This window comes from Vipera berus (genome assembly GCF_964194415.1).
Source record: "Vipera berus genome assembly, chromosome: 1".
Taxonomy (NCBI): Eukaryota; Metazoa; Chordata; class Lepidosauria; order Squamata; family Viperidae; genus Vipera; species Vipera berus.
In genome coordinates this window covers 258,202,859-258,221,539 of record NC_138202.1, presented here as the reverse complement: position 1 = coordinate 258,221,539, position 18,681 = coordinate 258,202,859, and the positions used below count along the sequence as shown (strand labels likewise).

Below are 18,681 nucleotides of genomic sequence, written 5' to 3'. Positions count from 1 at the left end.
TGCCCCCAACAATCTGGGTCCTCATTTTACCTACCTCGGAAGGATGGAAGGCTGAGTCAACCTTGAGCCTGGTGGGATGCGAACCTGCACTAATTGCAGGCAGCTGGTGTTACTTAAGGAGGCATTAGCCCACTGCTCCACCAAGGCTCTTTCCTTAGGACAACTATACCCCAGTATAGTTCCACTCCTAACTAAAGGCAATAGAGAAAGCTATATAAGAAAATCTCATGCTGGGACTTGTAAAAAAAATTAAGTGTATGTAGGAATCAGCTGGACATCAAATATCAAAATTCTAGTGCATTTGGCTTCATTTGCAGAATCAAAATACAAATTAGGGTTAGGGTTTCTGCAGATTTTATTATAGTTAAGATTAACACAGAATTTATTGTTGCTGTCTTCTGTGATCTTTAAAGAGTTACATAAAGGTTACAAGGTAACATAAAGACCATTCTTGGAAGGTCATCTCTGATTCCAGCCATTTGAAGTTGTGCATCACACATTATTTTCCTGCACTGAGTGGAAATAGGCTCAGGATCCTCCTGAATATCCCAGCAGAACCTGAAGGGCAGCTTTTCCATCCTCTCCTTAAAGACACGGTCAAACTTTTCACTCTGGGCAACGGTCATGATGTTCTTCCAGTCCCCAACAGTGCCTGGGAAACAGTGGTTTAAAAAAATGTCAATAGTTTTTGTATTCAATTAAACCAGAGGCTATTTATGTCACCCTGTCATCAAAATGTTTGTTCTTATACTGGTATGTGATTACATTTGGGTAGGGATGTATATTTGTAACACTTCATGGTTTCAGGAGGGGGCTATAAAGATGAAGATCAAAAGACTTCCAGATATGGTTTCCACCCTGCAATTACCTTGCTTACTATGGGTTTCTTGGAGCCTGAGAATGAGGATAATAGTTTGTAAAACATAATTAACTTGGAACATTTCACATTTCTCCATTATCAGAGGAATGCCTAGCCACCTCCTTGTCTACCAAACAGTTCTTACAAATCTGCATTGATAGGTTTTGGGCAGGAAGCTGTTACCTTACTATTTTAACTACTGTAGAGCTGGATTACAGAGGGAAGACTTGATAGAAGGGCAAAGATCTCTCTACCTAGAAGGTGTTGACTAATTCGCCTGCCATAGTAATCTCTTATTGGAAAGTCATAGAGCTAATGGTTACCAGTGAGGTTCAAATAATCTTGAATTCACCCTATTGGAACTGGCCCCATGATTAAGTGAAATGACTGATGGTTCTTTGAGCATTGTCTATGTTTGTATAGGTTAAAAAGAGGCATTTCTAAGACTGGAAGACCGTGCCCCAGGTGGAGAGTGGAGAAGTTGTGTCTCCACCACCCAAAAGTGGGTAGTGTCACCCAGAACGATCCCACTCCCAAAGGATTGTTAAACTATGCAAACAGCACATTAGTCATAGAAACCATCAAATTATACTCGTGCCCAAAATTTGTCAGGATGAAAAAGAGGACACTACCTTAACATTGGTACAGCTAAGAAAGACATATGACTGCCTCAGTTACGTGCTGGCAATCAGACTAATGCAAAATCATGGAGAGTCAGTAGAGAGGATGTAAGGACATGTTTATACAATTTAAAAAGTGCCTTTCAGATGAAGTAATTCTGGTTTCAGATGAAGCCTGCCATATTCCACAAGCATAGCCTCAGGAGTATGAATTACTACCGAGTTACCTTTGCGAAGAAAGTCCCCTTTGCTGAAATCTGTCTGATCAGAAGGGATGAATTTGTAGTTTGCTCTAGAATCCACTTTCATGTTATCAAATGTAGCTTTATCCACCACCTCATCCACCTCCTTTTCACTTAGTTCTTTTCATATATATATATATATATATATATCTGCAACTACAAGCTGGATCCTGTAATTTCTAGCATGTCTAGATAAGTATTTACAAATTCACTGTTTGTTAATCTGATGCCACGGTGGCAACAGTCTAATTTTCTGGATCCTCCTCCTTTCTTTTGAAGAAGGGGCACTTAATTTTCTTCAAAACCCCCACCAGTCCTCCAAGATTTCACAGAAATAACCAAGAGTAGTTCTATAATCATCTCTGTAACTTCATTCTACAATATCTGGTTATTCTAAACATCCCCTCATTTCTAAAGGTAAATAGTCATATTGTACTGCATGATATGTACTGTATACAACTTACCTTTTTCATTTCTTCATAAGAAAGGAAGAGAATATTGAAATTATCCTTATGAGTGCACCAGCCTTCTATGTGGTCTAGCCACAAACTATTAGCCACTGATAGGAGAGAAATGAATTTAGCATAAGCATGAGAGCAGTCTTAAAAGTAACCCAATTCAGTTCAATTTCAGTGTTCCAACTGACAGATTGTCTTAGGGATACTGTATATTCTTAATGCTTTAATTTCCTCCATTGATCCTTATGAGCCAGGAGGCCTTCAGATCAAAGCATGATTGAGGGGACCACCCTAATAACACTGGATGTGTAGTGGAGAGACAAGGAATGGGAGCCATAATAAATGTGGTTGAATATTCTCACTTGTTGGGGGGGGCATTCCATCAAGATATCCCTATTTTGTTTTGTTTACTTTTGCTTTTCCTTATTTGGATCTTTGGAGCAATCTGGGCTATTTTTAAATTTCTGCAAATTTATTTATTTGTATTTATTTGTGTTTCACCTTTATTGTTTTTACAAATAACTCAAAGGGGCAAACATATTCAACACACCTTCTTCCTCATATTGTCCCCACAACACTCTTGTGAATTGGGTTGGGTTGAGAGAGAGTGATTGTCACAAGGTCACCCAGCTGGCTTTCATGGTTAAAGTGTGACTAGAATTCAGTCTTCTATTTTCTATTCTGGTGCCTTAATCACTAGACCAAATATCAAATATCAGACTTATTCCTGTTAGGTCTCTTCTGTAATCAACCCTTAAATTCTGCTCATGGAATTACACTTTTAGATATTTAGATATATTGTTTTTTTAGATACTGCATTTAAAAAAAAAAAAACAGGTTAACTGTCAAGCTTTCAAATGAATATTAATTTTTATTAATTTTAGATTCTGTCCATCTATTTCCAACACAATCACCCCCTGATTTTAAACCACCAAACAACTACGCTACATTTTTCTCAATATTAAATGAATCCCAGTATTTCTTGTCCCTGTCTTTTAATAAACTACCTTCTCTTGCCTTACTTGCCTTTTCCAGTCACTTTTACATCATGAGTTGTCCTAGGACTCCTGTATTCTTCTCCACACATTCATGTTTGTCTAGAATTTATACAAATTAGTGAATGAGTGAATCCTTATTCTTATCTTATTTTAGGGGAGAGGTTGCATTCTTTGCTCCATGTGGGAAGTGCATTGAAATAAATTCATACTTTCTTGTCCAAGACAAAAAAAATGACATGGCATTATCACACTCAAGATCTTCTTACCTTTGCCAACCAAAAACTTTTCCAAGAACGTATCAAAGTCTTTTGGAGTTTCTATTGTGACTGAAATTTTGTGAAAATGATACATAGAAACCAAGACATCCTTTGGATTTCTAAACACATAAATAATCTGTAGCAGAAAGAAAGTAAAAAAAAAGAAACAAAAACAAGAAAAAAGACAGACTGCCACCATACATTGAATGCATCGATTAACCCTCATACAGTCATGTAACAGGCACCATTCTATCATGGGATCTTGAAGCCCGTTGATGAAACAATGTTTTCAGGACCTTCCAGAAGGCCAACAGGGCTGGGGGCAGCCTCACCTTGGGGAGAATGATGTTTCATAGGGCAGGGACCATAGCAGAAAATGCTTTCTACTTCGATGCAGCCCAACAAAACTCCCTAGTTGACGAGACCAACAACATGCTTCTCCAGCTGGACTGGATGATAGGGGAGGGGACATCCTTCAAATCACCTGTTCCCAACTCATGAAGGGCTTTAAAGGTCATAATTAACACCCTGAAACGGACCAGGAAGCAAACTGATAGCCAATGCAGTTTGCATAGCAGAAGTATAATATATGTAGTTCTTGGAGAACACACAAAATCCTATGGTGTTAATTTTGTACCAGCTGAAGCATCTCATCATCTTCAAGGGCTGTTGTAAAAAGCAGCTCCATGTTAAAGCTGTTACAATTGCCCATCAAGGAGGTGACAAGGGCATGAGTGACTGAGAGTAGCTGTCTCCTCTGAAGAGATTTGACGGCTAAAGAGATGAGAGTCAGTTTTGTCTATTATTTATGGCACCAGGCTAAAAATAAGAGACTGTGAGTTCAAGTCCCACCTTAGCCATGAGAGCCAGCTGGGTGACCTCAGAGCAGTACTCTCTCTCTTAACCCAACTCACCTCACAGGGTTGTTGTGGGGAAAATAGGAGGAGGAAGTATGTTGGATATACCATATTTTCTGGCGTATAAGATGACTTTTGAACCCCTGAAAATCTTCTCAAAAGTTGGGGGGTCATCTTATACGCCGGGTCATCTTATACGCCGGAAAAAAAACATCAGTCGAGTGTCCCTGTTCTTGCAAAGCAACTTCAAGCCTTAGTCCAGTCCCCCCTCCATCGTGACTCTCCCTTCCCACCCCCAAGAGCCTCTAAGCCCCTTCCCCTCCCCCTTGCAAATGCCAGACCCTGGGAGCGGCATGAAGCCCCTCCCCCTCACCCAAGCGGCATCTGAGCATAAGCAGAGCGCGCCCTGCTACCTGCTATCTCTCCCGGCAGATGCCCGCATCCGGCCTCGCAACCAGCCGCAGAAGCCCGCGCCCGGCTTTCCTTCCCCCCACCCGCACCCGGCTACCTGTTCCTGGGCCCCGGCCGTAGCCGCGGGCCAGCTCGCCAGCGACCAGGCCGACGAACTGGCCACCGCTAGAGGCGGGCGGGAAGAGCTTCGTATATAAAATGCCTCGAGAAGGGGACGAGCCAATCAAACGCATTGGTATTTCGGAGGAGGCGTGGCCGCGGATCAAGGAGCGCTGCCGGGTTTGGGGGGTTGAGAACGTAGTGGCGAGCTCTCGCGAGATTTTTTGGGCACCCGCCCTTGTGGAGAGCGGGCTTCAGCGGACGGGGTCGGGGGGGATCTCGGGGGAGCCGGCCGAGGGTCGCTGTTTCCGCGTGTCGGGGCCCACCGCCCCTGGCTGCCTTCCCGCTCCCTTCGCGATGGATTTGGGAGACGCTCCCCGGCGGATCGGGGAGGGAGCGCCCGTCCGCCGCCAGGCCGTTCCAAGTTTGGGGAACTTCCGGGGACTTCCGGCGGGCCGGGGAAGAGCGTTTCTGCCAGCCCATTCCAGGAACTTCCGGGGACTTCCGGTGGGCCTGGCGCCCCTCTCGCCCGCAGACCACGCAGTGGCCCTCGCCAGCCGGCCTCGGCATGGCCGCCCCAAGCCCGCCTCTCCAGCGCATCTTCCGAGCCCAGCTGGCTGACTGCCTCCTGGGCGGGACTTGGCTCCAGACGCGCGGCTGCTCCGTCTGCAAATGTGCTCTCAAATGGGTGGGTGGAAGGAAAAGCCCCTTTAGGCTTCAAAAGGGAGGCTTTGCACCATCTGCATCAGACGGGGCTGAATCAGGCTTGTGTCGGACACTTGACAACTGGCATGTAAGTGTTTTCCGGCGTATAAGACGAAAAACCTTGAAAATCTTCTTAAAAGTCGGGGGTCGTCTTATACGCCGGGTCGTCTTATACGCCGGAAAATACGGTATTTGTTTCCTTGAGTTATTTGTAAAAATAATGAAGTTGGAGAATATGTGTTACAAAAAGTTCCGCCCCTTTTTGGACCGAGATGCCCTATGCACGGTCACCCACGCCCTTGTAACTTCTCACCTGGATTACTGTAATGCTCTCTACATGGGGCTGCCCTTGAAGTGCACCCAGAGGCTTCAGCTGGTGCAAAATGCGGCCACGCAGGTGCTTATGGGAGGATCTCAATACTCCCATGTTACACCACTCCTGTGTGAGCTGCATTGGCTTCTGGTTGCCCTCCGGGTGCGATTCAAGTTGCTGGTAATTACCTTTAAAGCACTACATGGCTTAGGCCCGGGGTACTTGCGAGACCACCTGCTGCCATTGTCAACCTCCCATCGTCCGGTTCGCTCCCACAGAGTCAGCCTCCTCAGGGTTCTGGCGGCTAGGCAATGCCAGCTGGCGACCCCCAGGGGGAGAGCCTTCTCTGTGGGTGCACTGACCCTCTGTAATAAACTGTCTCCGGAGCTGCAGACAGCCCCTGACCTTCGGTCCTTCTGCCGTGACCTGAAGACATGGATGTTCCAACAAGCGGGCCTGGACTGACTATGGTTTTAAATTTGGCTTTTATTGGGTTAAATTGTCATTTATTTATTATACTCATTGTTTAATTCTTTTTTAAATTTTGTACTTTATGTTTTTCAATTTTTATTGTTGTGAGCCGCCCTGAGTCCTTGGGGAGAAGGGCGGCATATAAATTTAATAAATCTGAATCTGAAAAATGGCCATATTCACCAACTTAGCATCTTCTGGATATGTTAACATTACAACTGGGGATGTGGTACAGATTATTACAATCCACTTGGAAATGTCATTTTGAGAACAATAAGCTTAAGGTTTAAATATCTCTATATATGGATCTTCAATTTGGTTCTTAGCCTGTTTCTGATATATATATATATATATATATATATATATATATATATATATATATATATATATATATATATATATATATATATATATATATATATATATATATATATATATATATAAAGGTAAAGGTAGGTAAAGGTTCCCCCGCACATGCGTGCTAGTCGTTTCCGACTCTAGGGGCCGGTGCTCATCTCCGTTTCATAGCCGAAGAGCCAGCGCTTGTCCGAGGACGTCTCCGTGGTCATGTGGCCGGCATGACTAGACACCAAAGGCGCACGGAACGCTGTTACCTTCCCACCGTAGTGGTCCCTATTTGTCTACTTGCATTTTTACGTGCTTTCGAACTGCTAGGTGGGCAGAAGCTGGGACGAGTAACAGGCGCTCACTCTGTTACGCGGCACTCGGGATTCGACCCGCCAAACTGCCGACCTTCCGATCGACAAGCTCAGCGTCCTAACCCACTGAGCCACCGCGTCCCTAATATATATATATATATATATATATATATATATATATATATATATATATATATATATATATATATATATATATATATATATATATATATATATATATATATATATATATATATATATATACATACATACATACATATATATATATATATATATATATATATATATGTGTGTGTGTGTGTGTGTGTGTGTGTGTGTGTGTGTGTGTGTGTTTTCTGAGGTTTTCGCGGGTGCCTGTATGTGGATCCTTGGTTTTTCGGGTTTTTCCCCGCGTAGAACTAAAGGTGTAGGCGCAACGTTTCGACGGAATCCCATCCGTCATCATCAGGCTGGTGGCTTTAGCTTCCTTCTTCTGGGAGAAGAATGTGGCTGTTTGTTCCTCTTTTTTAAACTGCCAGAGGGGGTGTGTTCTGTGGAGGTGTGCTCTGATTGGGTAGGGGACCAAGTGTGTTCTGATTGGGTGGGAAAAACCCGAAAAACCAAGGATCCACATGCAGGCACCCGCAAAAACCTCAGAAAACAAATATCTTACCTCTACGGGGAGGAAATCTACCAGCTAACCAAGACCTACGAAAAACTCGAAGTACGAAGAGCTTCCATTCTGTGTGACCTCACATTCCTACGCAACTGCCGAGATCAAAATTTAATCCCCACATCCTTCCAATTGAAATTCCACTCCAACTCTGCAGCCATCAAACGCATCCTGATAAGAACTGAACTGGCCCTAATCAGAAACGAACTCCACACAAAAAGATTCCTCCTGGACCGAATCAACAGAGACCTCCTCACATTTCACCTCAAACTCAGCAACAAGATCCACCCCACACTTTGGGACAAATTCAAACAAATCGCCGTCTGGAGAGCTGAAACAGAGACTGCCTACAAAACAGACACACACACCAATAAACTCTGAAGACTAAAGGAACGCCAGAAACAAACCCCTCCTCTCCCACAGCAACACATGAAACAAACTGTGCACAACATCTCAGATAGGATTCTCACCAAAGCCGAAACCAACGTCCTGTCTAAAGGATTTAATTTTGCAGTCGCTCCCAAACACATTCCCACGGAAACCATTATATGCGGAGTCGAATCCAGCCTGACCAAAATTAACCCTGATGACGCCAACAAAATCAGACTCGAAGTTACCAACATCCTCTGCACCAGCAAACCACCCAAAAGCAACTTACCCAAAGAGGAACAGACAGCACTACTTAACCTAAAAAATGACACCAGCATAATCATTCTGCCAGCAGACAAAGGCAACGCCACGGTGGTAATGAACTCATCTGACTACCATACCAAATTATCCAACCTACTCCGAGACTCCACATACAAACTCCTCAAGACAGATCCCACCACCTACCTGGAAAAAACCACAAAATCAAAAATAAAAGCCACCCCCATCAGTGAAGAGATCCAGAAAACTATCATTCCCAGAGAAAAATCATCCAGATGTCCTAAGCTCTATGGTCTGCCCAAGATACACAAAGAAGGAACCCCACTCAGACCCATAGTCAGCTCCATAGGCTCACCTCTACAAAATCTAGCCAAATTTCTTGCCAAACAACTACAGCCTTATGCAAATTCCATCACCTCACACGTACAAAACTCATTCCAATTCATAGAGATCATAAGTAAACTAAACTTACAGCCCTGTGACCTACTTGTGAGCTTCGATGTTGTATCCCTCTTCACCCAAGTGCCAATCAAAGAAGCCTTGACAGCTATCCTAAATAAATACAACCCCCCAAAACACATCCTAGATCTGACCAACCACTGCCTATCTAACACATACTTCATCTACAATGGACAAAGATACAAACAAATGGAAGGAGCATCCATGGGATCACCCCTTTCACCTGTCATCGCAAACCTCTACATGGAACACTTTGAAACCCTCACTCTAGAAAAATCCAACCACAAACCCAAACTCTGGCTCAGATACGTAGATGACACCTTCGTAATCTGGCCACACGGCAAAGAAAAACTGGATGACTTCCTCACACACCTCAATAGCCTACACCCCAAAATACAATTCACCATGGAAACAGAATCTAACAATCAACTTCCCTTCCTTGATGTCTTAGTCTACAAGAAATCCAACGGCTCCCTAGGACACACTATCTACCATAAAAAAACACACACAAACCGCTATCTGAACGCACTCTCACACCACCACCCAGCACAGATCAACTCCATAGCCAAGACACTCATCTCCAGAACAAAATGCCTAGCTGACGAACAACACCTAAAAACCGAACTACACACTCTCACTAATGTACTAACAGCCAATGGATTCCAAAGAAACACGATTACCAACTTAATCCGAAGAGAGACACCCACAAAAACCCAAGACAGAGAACAAGAAAATGGCAAAGCCCTCCTCCCATACTTAAAAGGGACCACAGACAGAATCAGCAAGGTCCTCCAAAAACACAACATCAAAACAGCATTCTACACAGACAGAAAAATATCCACCATCCTAAGAAACCCCAAGGACATAATTGGGTTAGAAAACCAAGGAGTATACGAAATCCCATGCACCACCTGCCCCACCACATACATCGGACAGACCAACAGAAGAATAAGTGCACGCATTGAAGAGCACAAAAACTCACTCAGAAAGGGAGAACAAACTTCATCCCTGGTCCAACACTTTGTAGCCACGGGACATGAAATTGATTTTAAAAAAACCAAAACTATCGCCAAAATTAAACATTTTAACAACAGAATAATCAGAGAAGCCATTGAGATAGAAAAACGCCCCCACAGCATGAATAAACGAGATGATACCTCTCGCCTACCAGCCATTTGGAAACCCGCCTTGATTGACAGACGAGGCCCAACCACCAAGAATGATACCAGACCCAAACTCATGATAACATCACATGACATCACCACCACACAACCATTCAAAAAGCAAATCCGAACCCACAATGATAACGAGGCACAACCACAAAACAGAAACCTAACTACAGCTGCAACATCAGCCACTTTAAACCCCTCCAAACCACACAATAAGCAAACTGACACCCACTATAAAAACATGGCACCACCACAAACACGAAGCCGAACAAAGGCAGCACAACTCACCAGCTCAGGTCTGGAGCTGGCAGCTGAGACCAGCCCATCCACTCAGAACACCCCCCCACCCAATCAGAACACACCCACCATTCAAAACACACTCCCACCCAATCAGAACACACTTGGTCCCCTACCCAATCAGAGCACACCTCCACAGAACACACCCCCTCTGGCAGTTTAAAAAAGAGGAACAAACAGCCACATTCTTCTCCCAGAAGAAGGAAGCTAAAGCCACCAGCCTGATGATGACGGATGGGATTCCGTCGAAACGTTGCGCCTACACCTTTAGTTCTACGCGGGGAAAAACCCGAAAAACCAAGGATCCATATATATATATATATATATATATATATATATATATATATATATATATATATATATATATATATATATATATATACTATACCGCCCTATTCCCGAAGGAGTCAGGGCGGTTTACAGGGCAGCATAAAATACAATATAAAAATAATTTAAATTAAAATAAATTAAATTGATTCAGCCCAACAATTAAAACAATATTTAAAAGCTAAAACCCCTTCAGTCCAGGCCTGATAAATCGAAAAGCCAGGTTTTCAGGTCCCAGCGAAATGAGCGCAGATTGGGGGCAGTCTGGAGTTCCACAGGTAAATCATTCCAAAGGGCAGGCACGTCCACAGAGAATGCCCTCCCTCTGGGGATCACCCGCCAGCACTCCCTAACCGGCGGCACCCTAAGGAGGCCCTCCCTATGGGAGCGCACAGGACGATGGGAAGTTGATGCTGGCAGCAGGTGCTCCCTAAGATAATCCGGACCCATGCCATGTAGGGCTTTATAGGTCATCACCAGCACCTTGAATCTCACCCGGAGATTCATGGCATGGCATTCTGTTTTTAACACCTATTTTGTTTGCGGTATTTCCCCCCCCCCTTACACTTCCCAAACAGATTGAATCAAAATAGCATCTGCTTCTTTGTCCTTGCCTATTTATCAATAAAACATTCAGATACAGAGCTAAAAGAATAGAAGACAGACAGCTCCCCATTCCATTCCATAATGTAGCAGAATAGGTCCTACCTTTGCTCTTTTATTCTGTAATCCTTTGGGTACCAAATAGTAGGGAAGATGGGAAGAAAAGAGACGAGGTGATGGATGATTGGTAAAATCTACCTTGAAAACATTATACTCTAGCCATGGTATTCTGTCAATCAGGGTAATATTTTCAGTTCCATCTCTATGACCTTCATAAAAAATCAAGCTCACAATGTTCTGCATCCATACCGTGCCTGTGAATAAGAAATAATTAAATTAATCCACCCAGAGTCATTATTATTTGGAGAATGCTGAAGTTAGGTAGAGAAAACATTCAGAAAGAATAGTAAAAGTGTCAGAGAAACATAAAAACAATAAGTAAAGGTAAAGGTTCCCCCGCACATGCGTGCTAGTCGTTTCCGACTCTAGGGGCCGGTGCTCATCTCCGTTTCAAAGCCGAAGAGCCAGCGCTTGTCCGAGGACGTCTCCGTGGTCATGTGGCCGGCATGACTAGACGCCAAAGGCGCACGGAACGCTGTTACCTTCCCACCGTTAGTGGTCCCTATTTTTCTACTTGCATTTTTACGTGCTTTCGAACTGCTAGGTTGGCAGAAGCTGGGACGAGTAACAGGCGCTCACTCTGTTACGTGGCACTCGGGATTTGACCCGCCAAACTGCCGACCTTCTGATCGACAAGCTCAGCATCCTAACCCACTGAGCCACCACGTCCCTTCATAAAAACAATAGCCTCTTCTAAAATTTTTGAAGCTTGTATGAGAAAAAATTTGCTCTGTAGAGTAAAATAAAATGGTGAAAATGCAGATTTAGCAGCTTTATTTTACCTACATTTCCAGCTTCTAATAAAATGCCAGACGTTAAAATCTGGTTACAGCATAGTACAGTTGCAGCAACCAAAATACTGAAGGATGAAATAACAGCACTGGATAAAAGATTAAGTCTTCCTTGTAAGACATCTTTGAACTTACCAGATTTAGGATACGTGATTATAAATATATCATCATCTTGGATTTCAAAACTTTCTAGTGATTCTATATTTTCGGGTGAGGTCAGGTTTCATACAAAATAGAATCCTTTGTATTTATATAGGAACTTATCTTCTATCTCCATTATTTGATCTGTTGATAAAATAATAGAGCAACTGACAATCATTTCTACATTTATGATGCATATTGTATTAATTCAGTCATTTAAAAATCATGCTTCCTAGCAACATAAATCAAAATAAAATATATTGTTAGATTTCCTAATTAGTTAATAAGTTTTAGGAACTCAATTTACACCCATGAAAATTCCCATTGCAAAGAGTAAATTTGCTGTTCATCTTAAGAGTTTCCTTTAGAAGAGAAATTTTAATTACAGTGTTAAAAAACACACGTTTCCATTCTCTTTTCTTTTGTTTTCTTACCTTATATAGTCTCTGATAGTAATGTCTTCAAATCAATGTATTTACAATGTTTCCTCAATATTTTTTTGTATTCCCATACTCCAATATTTAAGGAAGGCTGATCTTTAATCAGTCATTGGCTAAAATGTACAATATGTTATCAAAATTGATATGTTTAGATCAGAGGACCCCAAACTTTTGGGCATCAGGGACCGGTTCCATGGAGAGAGGTTTCTCCACAGTTCGGAGGGTTGTGGTTTTGTATGCTACCTGCATTCCCCCAGATGGGGCTTTGCTTGTCTGTGTGGACCAGTTGCTGGCATGCCACGGCCCGGTACCGGTCCAAGAACCGGGGGTTGGGGACCCCTGGTTTAGATTATTTTAAGTATACATTTTTGCTTTATAAGCAATTAATGAGTGTTGATTAAACTAGACACTAGTTATTTGCAGGAACTTTGAAATGAAGAACTGAAATTTCTATACTCTGTCTGAGACCATGGAGTAAATGGAAAAGGCTCAAGGCTCCTCTCTCAAAGGCCTTCTTCATGTTCTTACCTTGGCCTCACCTCCTGCTTTGAGCGAGTTGCTTGGTAGCCCTCATCAAACCCTTCTATCTTGCCTGTCTTTCTTTCTTCCCCTAACTTCTTACACCCCTGCTGCTTTCCTGGATGTAAAATCAAAAAAGGGAAAACTGGAACAACTTCTGTAGCACCACCTTCAGACTGTATAACACTGAGGCATGTGACAGGAGCAATCAACCTTTCATTTCCCCCATGCTATCTTGGGAGCAAGAGCAATCTCTAGAGAGACAATGAGGTAAAATTTCATTTTAAAGAAAGAAAGAAAAAAGTGAAAGTTTTAAATATTAACATGCCAATCATTCTGCAGTGAATGAAATAAATACAACCTGATTTTTTTTCAAAAACCATTTTCAGCAGCTTGATTCATTAATAAGATTTATCCTTCCCTCAATACTTAAAAGGCTCTTGGTTATTTTTCAGATGTTACTTCTAAATAAATAATCAAAATAAGTAAAATATAAAACATACCAAATAAAACAATAATAAATAACAACAAAGTACCAGACTATTAAACATGATGTTGGTGTTGATGAAGCCACTCTTGTCTCCCTGGAAGAGACAATGGAAATGCCTGCCAGAGCTCAGCCTCTTTGCTGTTATGTACATTTGAACTTTTCTTACAAACAGGGAAGTTACATTCAAATCCAAATCAAGCCTGCCTACTGATATGCAACAAACTGTTTTTATACCATAAAACCACATCAGAATTTCCTTATATTTCATTATGTGATCCTGATTTATTGAAGACATGTAACATCCCATAATAAGCATAGAAAGTGCACTTAATTAGCTAAGTTCTTCACCTTTAAAATGTTTTTAACATGTTAATGATTAACTTTCTAGCTCTGGACTTTGCCTGTATAATCTTGATAGCAACTTAAGCTACCGGCATTTACCTTTCCCTCTTCTAGTAAGGGGCCCATAATTGCATAATCCGTCAGCCACAAACTGCTGGCTAGACTGACGCTTCTTACATAACGAAGCACTTGTGGTCAGCCTCTTAAGCTCTTTGCTAACAGATATCCAAACCAGTGCTCAGTGACTGCTAATTTAGCAATAGAGTGATTAACATGGAGTAGCTCTGACTGAAGTTAATTCATGGCTCACTTAGCTTATAGTTTGATGATAAGTTAATAGGCCAGGCGCTCAGATCCTCAATGTATTGAGGGCCAAATCTGGCCCTAGGTTCTGCCTCAGCTTACTTTTTCCAGTAAGCAATGGAGTTGGAAGGACATTTAAAAGCAATTTATTAGAGTACTCTGATAAGTGGGGTGTCCCTATAAAAAGGGAGAACTGGGGGAAATGACTTACATTTACTTTTATAGCTAGCACAACAAAGATATTCAAAGCAAAAGTTAATAGGTTTAGAAATAGTCATCTATTACATCACAAGAATCAAAGCATCCAATAATATGTGAGCATAGCCACAGAAAAGGACATTGTATTCTGCATAAAAGTGAAAGAAACACTTGCAAATGTAAAACATCAAAATGAGTATGGATAAGAGGCATTCTCAGAGCTTCCCAAGATTCAGCACAAATTTTGCTTTGTTCATGGAGATTAGAAAGTGAAACTGTTATCTATATATGGAATGCTCTCCTGTCAGTCCTGTTAATATATGTAAAACTAAGCAGAGGGTGGAAACAGCACTCTTGCCATCTCCTGAAGTCCTGAAACTTTAGACAAATTGTGCTCACAGTGACACACAGATTAGTGTAAGAAAATTGTGGAAGTATGAAATAAATGCCCAGTAATAAGCGTGTATACAGATGTAGTCATTGACTTACAGCCACAACTGTGCCTGGAATTATGGCCATAATTCATAACTCATTGTCACCACTTGACCTAACTCAACTACATGTGGCTTTCTCAGGTGCAGTTATTAGGTAACCATGTAGGTTGATAAGAGAAGCACAAAAACTTTCAGAATGTGTGTGTGTGGGGGGGGGGGAAGTTCTTGGGAGGCCCACCACCAGCTGTGTCCAAAAAGGAGGTAAAAAAGCAGCAAAAAGCTTTGCAAAGTCAAAGCTGAAGAAGCTTCTTGGATGAGAAGTGAAACGTCTTCAAAGAAAAACAAGCAAGTCCAGATGCCTCGTGAAAAAACACCTTTGGGATAACTATGACCTGGATGACTGAGAATCTTCATATATATCAAGCTTTGTAAAGCCAAAAACAGCCAAGCAGGAGGGAAGAGCTTGGCTAGATTTAGGGCATGAGCATCCCCTTCCAACATCAAAGAGGCTCTCAAACAAGTCTATGTGGTTAGTGCAAATGAGAAGCCCTGATCCTTTGAAGCTAGTTTGTGGGCTAGGCCTCTGTCCAGACCAGCTGGCAGTAAGGAGATTGCAGCTCTCCCCTTGCCTTTGATTTTGGGAAGCAAGCTCCATGCATGAAGGGTGACAGCTCCCAGACGAGCTTTCCAAAACCTTTCTCTTGCTTTACCCCCTCCCTCCTCTGTAAACCCATATTTTTTTCAACGAACGAAACCAAAACGAAACAAAAATGCTGGAGGGAAAAGACTTGTTTTCTCCCTTCCTCCTCCTCCAATTAGGTGCTGAAGCTAAACTCTCTGCCTCTGCCTTCCAACCTCCCTCCTGTTTAATAACTGAATTTGCTAAATTGACTATGAACAACCGTAAAGAGGGGGTTAAAATGTGTGACTTACCTTGATAAATGACGTGCAGGTTGAAGAGCAGAGAAAAAGAATTGCCGGGGCGTTGTTGTTGTTTAAGTGGGGGGTAGCTGAATGAAAATCTTTGGAAAGGTTTTTACTGCTTATCTGACTCCCTTTATGACCCAACGTCTGCCACGGCAATGTGCTATGTGTTTTAAGCCTTAACTTGCTTTGTGGGTTTTGTTGTTGTTGTTGTTGTTTCAGCTTCCTTCATCTCCCCTCCCCCAGTATAAAACACCACTCCACCCCTTCCAGCCTTCTTATGGATACATGTCAAGCTGTGATTCTGCACATCATGTTTGTTATATATATATGTATATAGGGGATGTTTCACAGAGATAGCCACTGACACCACCAGGTAGCAGGGTGCCCTGTCAGGATTGGCAGGGCAGTCTTTGGTGGGAAATCCGGACAATGAGATTGGTTCCAAGCATACCTGGCTAGGTATATAAGGGGGGCAGTTGCCCCTTTGTTGCCAAGTCTGTGCTACATCAATAAAGAATGTTATGCTGAACCCTGTTGTCCTGCGTCGTCAATCTTGGCCATGCGGTCCAGAACCCACGATCTAACAATGTTTATGACAGGCATGCCCTGGGCACATCAGTTGTGTCAGAATTCATGTTTGGGTCTGCTTAAAGTGATTCTGCTGAGTTCTAGATGTGTCAGCTACAGGCGGCTTTGAAGTTCATCAGTATAAACTTCTGTGTGCTTTTGAAATAATATAGCATCCTCAGAATCCAAAGTGTTTAATAAAGATTCTGCAGATCTTTTTGCATCATCAGACCTCACCAACATGTGGGTCAACTCAGGGCCTCTGCTAAGAGAATGCAACAAAGCCTGTTGTTGGGGTTTTGATCAAGAAAATGATTTCTTCAGACTTATTTTGTATGGATGTCGTAAACCACATTGTAACTGTAATGATTAGAGCAGTGGAAAACAGAGAACATATTCTATAATTCTCATTAGACAGACTGTGAAATGGAAAATGGTCCATCTTTAGTGCCCAGGAAAGGACATAGAGTGAATAACTGTTTTTTATTTATTGTTATGTAAAATGCCAGTGGTGCAGGTAGCACACTAACAGGATATGTTTTATATTTTACAATCTATGAATCTACATTCCCTCGACAGTGATCAGTCAAAACACCATATTTTTTATATTCCTATAGAAATTGCATGATTACAAATCTTCTGAAGATTTTTGTGATCTAGAATATAATCACAATTCTGTTCTATCAGAGAACATGTTATTTCCGTAGTGAGCTAAAGAGATGTAATTCAAGTGAAGACCGACTTGTTTGAAATTGTTGGCATGAACTGTAGGGTACAAAATGTCCAGAAAGGGCAATGCATTTTAGTTTACAATAGCAAGTTATGACACCTTAACTTTTGATGTTGATAATGATGATGAGAAATATTTTTCCAATGGCCTAAATGTGCCATTCTGAACTCCGAATTACCAATAAAATAATATATTAAAGGACAATGTATATCATTTGTGAATGGTGTTTTCATGGTATGAATCTCCTCTTCCAGGAACGAAGGAACCAATGATGAAAGCCTTCTCAAATGCATTTGGAGGAAAATTGGAGGAAAATAAATGACATTGCTATAGGTGCATATCACCAGTCATCCAACCAAGCAGAGGAAATTGATGAATTTTTCCTTAATGTGTTAGCTAAAATATGCAGAAAACACAGCTGTAGTAATGAGGGATTTTAACTACCCTGACATTCATTGGGAGACAAACTATAGCAAGTGGAAGATCAAACAGGTTCCTGACATATCTAACACTTTTGTTGCCCAAAAGCTAGAGGAAGGAACTACTAGAGCAGACATGTCAAACACAAGGCCCGGGGGCCGGATCCGGCCCGCGAACTGGTTTCATGTGGCCCACGAAGCAATCCTGGAAACAGTGAGGGAACGGCCCCCACTGCCATGGCCCTGGCCCAGAGACCCTCCTCCTGCCAGAGACCCTCAGATCTGTCCCACTCCTGCCCAGGCCCCCATAGGCACCCTTGATGCAAACGATGTAGGGCTGGCCACGCCCACCCAGTAGGCCATATGCACTCTAGCCATGCCCACCCAGTAGGCCACGCCCACCCTGGCCACACCCACCCGGCCCCCTGAGGGCAACCGCAATGCTGATGCGGCCCTCAATGAAATTGAGTTTGACACCCCTGTACTAGAGGGTCAGCTATACTGGACTTAATTCTTACCAATATGAATGAAATGATAGATAATGATAGAAGAGGTAGAAGTTGTTGGAACCATACATAATGAGCATACCATACTATACATTCAACATAATGCAAGGACAGGTAATTGAGCCAAGTCAAACTAGTGTTTTAGACTTTAAGAGAGCTGAATTCAACAAACTAAGAGAGAAATTAAGAAAGATTTCATGCATAGAAATCCTAAAGGGAAAACAATTCAAGATGGGCAGGTGGTTGGACTACTAGAAGGTCCAAGGTCCCTTCCAACTCTATGATTCTAATCTAAGAATCTAACTGACATGACCAGACTTATGTCTGAATGAGTTTCCAGTTCACCCAAGCAGAAAGCAGCTGCAACTGCCCAGTCCATTATGACCTTTATTTCAGATCCACATCACATTTGCTCGAGTTGAGATATGTTCTTGGGTGATCAAATAAAAATACTTCATAATATTTTGTAAGGGTCTTAACCCGCAGAACATATAGGATGTTCTGAATACTTCATGCTTAGCATCTATATGAAATTGCTGGATAAGGTCATCTAAGAGGACATCCTGAAGATGCTTTTTTAAAAGGCAACTGGGTGGGGTTTTTTTGTTTTTCCTTGAAGATGTTTCACT

The 18,681-nt window shown here is 42.2% G+C and overlaps 1 protein-coding gene and 1 pseudogene across 2 annotated transcripts in view; one reads left to right on the top strand and one right to left on the bottom strand.

Moving 5' to 3' along the window:
* Nucleotides 1-18,681, top strand: part of LOC308672421 (sulfotransferase 1C2-like) — a 358,778-nt gene that overhangs the window by 88,428 nt on the left and 251,669 nt on the right. The gene's annotated exons all lie outside the window — the stretch shown is intronic.
* LOC308660142 (amine sulfotransferase-like) lies at nucleotides 493-12,355 on the bottom strand (annotated as a pseudogene). The gene is made up of 6 exons: nucleotides 12,172-12,355; nucleotides 11,231-11,439; nucleotides 3,444-3,570; nucleotides 2,186-2,280; nucleotides 1,707-1,891; nucleotides 493-652 (listed from the first exon to the last, which is right to left on the bottom strand). The product of its transcript is annotated as an amine sulfotransferase-like (transcript).